The sequence below is a fragment of the Petaurus breviceps genome, unplaced genomic scaffold (genome assembly GCF_028583685.1).
Source record: "Petaurus breviceps papuanus isolate PSGF00001 unplaced genomic scaffold, PetGlider_PUasm1.0 175, whole genome shotgun sequence".
Taxonomy (NCBI): domain Eukaryota; kingdom Metazoa; phylum Chordata; class Mammalia; order Diprotodontia; family Petauridae; genus Petaurus; species Petaurus breviceps.
The window spans coordinates 48,796,021-48,800,155 of NW_027185764.1; positions in this window are offsets into that span (position 1 = coordinate 48,796,021).

Below are 4,135 nucleotides of genomic sequence, written 5' to 3' on the forward strand. Positions count from 1 at the left end.
CTCTGCCATCCCTTTTGCCTTCCATCTTTCCCAACAGCAGGGTCTTTTCCAATGAGTTCTGTCTACTCATTATGTGGCCGAAGTATTTAAATTTCACCTTCAGTATCTGACCTTCCAGTGAATCGCCCTGAATTAATTTCTATAAGTATTGATTTGACCTCCTTTCCATCCAAGGGACTGTGAAAAGTCTTTTCCAACACCACAAAAGCATTGATTCTGTGGCACTCGGCTTTCCTTATAATCCAACTCTCACAGTCATACATTGCTACTGGAAAAACCATAGCCTTGACTATATGGACACTTGTCAGCAAGGTGAAGTCTCTTCTTTTTGGTATGATGCCCAGATTTGTCATAGCTTTCCTTCCAAGGAGCAAGGATCTTTTAATTTTGTGGTTGCTATTGTCATCTGCAGTGATCTATGAGCCCAAGAATATAAAATCTGACACTGACACTTCTTCCGCTATTTGCCAGGAAGTGATGAGACCAGCTGCCAAGATCTTAAGTTTTTTTTTTTTTTATGTTAACCTTCAAGCCACGTTTCCCATGCTCCTCTTTGTCAGAATTCTCCACTATGACCTGTCTGTCTTGGGTAACCCTGTGCAGCACAGCTCATAGTTTCATTGAGTTATGCAAGTCCCTCCTCCATGACAAGGCAGTAATCCGGAACAAAGGCTGGGGGAGGAGGATGTCTTACAATCTGCTTTTCCATTATAGAAAATACCTCAAATGCCTTAGGATATATTCAATTTTACTATGCATCCTGAAATCCAGAGTTATGAGAATCTAGTTGGAATAATTTTCCTGTCAAAATCATTCATTTTCCTAATTATTGTATTACAAAAGTTTCTTTGATTCCTATATTCAAGGAGGTGGATATAAAGTATGTAGCCTATTTAAGGAAGACAGCAAGTGAAAACTTATTCCAAACATTGACTTGGAGGTCCCAAGGACCCATGCTGATTTTTGGACTCATTGACTCATTCTCTCCTCAGTACCATAGCTGGACTCATTTGAACCATGAAAAAAACAACCCACAACCATAAGAGATAATTGAAACAGAGGGTATTAATTCCCTTCAAATTTCCTATTACTCTACCTTGGAAATTCACAAACTTGATAGTGCTGTCCTCAATCTCTCTGTAACCCTGGAAATTATTGCCAACAATACTGCCAATTCTCTATAAGCACTCCATACACACTCCAAAAGTTCTCCATTGATCAGTCACCTGAGATTTTCTCTTTGCTTCTTAGAGCAGAGCCTACACCATAGTCAATCCCTTCTCCTGTACCTACCTTGATAAGCCTCTGTACCATGTGTAGCCTTATGTAGTACCACGTGACAACTGAAGACGCGCTCTAGATCCTGTCTCCTCACTTCCCTGGTTCATGCAGTTTTTTGGGAGGGGAAAGGCAAAACAATTGGGGTTAAGTGACTTGCCCAAGGTCACACAGCTAGTTAAGTGTCAAGTGTCTGAGTTGGGATTCGAACTCAGGTTCTCCTGACTCCAGGCCTGGTATTCTATTCACTGTGTCACCTAGCTGCCCCCATGTATGTTTTCTTGGGTCCACAATCTCATTCAAGTATTAATCGCTATATTTATTATTTAAACTTTTTCTCATCTCATAGTCTATGTGTGACTAGACTTCTCTGCCACCTTAAGGCTGGTAGCACCATTTGACTATCACTCCTGATTACTATTCCAGGTGCTGACTGGGTATTTACAGAGATATTCAGAATGGAATTCACTGAGTAAGGGTGCTCAGCCTTCAAAAAGGGCTGTTATGGAGGACCAGATAGAAGTGCCTTATATTTATTTTTCTTGACATGACTGATTGCACCTCTCACCTAGCTTCTCATCTAGGTAAAACTGGAATTTGAGTTCACCTCCCCCTCAGCCAGAGAAAAATGGTTTGTCCGGCTCTACTTGCAAGGTCAAGAATCTGACTTGTTCTGCTTGTGAGGACAATCTATGGAGTGGAGTAAATTGTTCTACTTTATTTGAAAAAAACCAGGGATATACAAGTATACAAGCCTGTTTTGTGCTCAGTAGAGGAGCATTCTTTCATCCAAATTTCTGTCCCTAAACCTGAATTAAACTTTCTCTGATCTGAACCAAAGATGTGAGCTGCTGTTCTTGCCACAACGACGTTTAATTCTGTTTTCATGGGCCAGCCCTTGAAGTATTTGAGGAGAACCCTCTTAAGTCTCCTCTTCCAAACTAAACCTCTAGTACCTTTGGCCTGTTCTTATATGAGATGTTCTCAAGGTCCTCCCTGGTGGCTCTCTGTTGGATAATCTTCAGTTTATCAATGCCCTTCCTCACATATAATTGCCCAAACTGAAAACGATACTCTAGATGTGGTCTGACTATGGTAGAATACAACAGGACTATCTATTCCCTCGTTAGCCCTACATTTTATACCTCTTTCAATGCAGCTAAAGATGGCATTAATTCATCTGTAAGGGTAAATGGAAAGACTTGGGGACCCAAAGGATACAGTGGCAAGGAGGATGGCACCACCTAGGAGTCTGGAGCATGCAGTGGTAAGGGGGAAGGCAAGACTGTGAGTTCAACTTTTCCTGTCAGGTAGTGCACATTCCTAGAAGCAACTAGGTGGTGTAATGGTTAGAGTGCTGAGTCTGAAGTCAGGAACACCTGAGTTCAAATCTAGCCTCAGATACTTCCTGGCTGTGTCACCCTGGGCAAATCACTTAACCTTTGTTTGCCTCAGTCTCATCAACTATAAAATGGGGATAATTACCTACCGCATAGGGTTATTATGAGAGAAAAAAACGAGATATTTCTAAAGCTCATAGCTAGTGCCTGGTCCACCTGTGGGTATAGAAGTGCTTGTTCCTTCCTCCCTTGTTGTTGAAGATGGACCCTGTGGGCTTTGTAACCTGGCCATTATCAATTGTCTAGAAGGTAGTTGCAAGATGGAATCAGTCATGTCTGGAAAAAAAAAATAAGGCCCTTCTCCCTGGTCCTCCACACAATCCCTTTTTGAAGACGGAGCAGCTTAACTCAGTGAAATCCATCCTGAAAATCTCTGTAAATACATAATAAAGATACTATTGCAACATAGTATCTCCTGGGGCCTCAGGTTCCCTACCTCTCACAGTCTCAGGCAGGGGTGGGACTAATTCTGCACCCTGAGCCCTTCACCTCTCAGTCAGGAGGTGAGTAGTTGCTTACTTCATCGTTAATCCTCTGGAATTATGTTTGTTCATTACACTGATCAGAATTCGTGATTCCTTTAAAGTTGTTTATCTTTACCATATTTCTTTGCTAGATCTCAATTCATACAAATCCCCTCATGCATCAATTCATACAAGTCTTCTCAGGTGTCTCTGAATCCATCTCCTTTATCATTTCTTTCTTTTTTTTTTTTTTAAAGCAATTGGGGTTAAGCAACTTGCCCAAGGTTACAAGGCCAGTTTTTTTGTGTGGGTGTTAAGTATGAGGCCAGAACTGATCCAGGGTCCTCCCCACTGCACCACCTAGCCACCCCTCCTTTATCATTTTTTGCAGCACTACAGAATTCCAGCACATTTATATACTATAATTTGTTCAGTCATTCCCTCATTTATAGGCATCTGTCAAATTCCCATACTTTGCCATCTCAAAATGGGCTACAAATATTTTTTGTACAAACTTAGGTTTGTTTTATTCAGGAATAATCCCTCTTTTAATCTGTCCTCCCTCTAATTCTTTTTTCCTTTCCTTTCTCCCCTTTCCTTCCTACTTCCCTGTTGAATGAAATGTATTTCTGTCTCTTGTCATATGCATGCATGTTTGTGCACAGTCTTCCCTCTTTTGTTCAGATTAGAGTGAGGTTTAAGTTACCATGATCTTCCCACTCTCTCCTCTTTGTTTGTATAGATACCTACTTATACCCCCTGATTAGATGAGATAATTTCCCTTCACCTTTATCTTGATTCCAGCATTTGTACTTCAAAGTTTCTATAGAGCTCATTTTCATAGAGCTAGTGTTCAGACTTGAACCCAGGTTGTCCTGGCTCCCAAGCTAGCCCTCTATCCACTCACTGTATTAAGCTACTTATACATACACACACACACACACACACACACACACACACACACAACTAGTTCTGGAGCTATGAGTCCTGGGT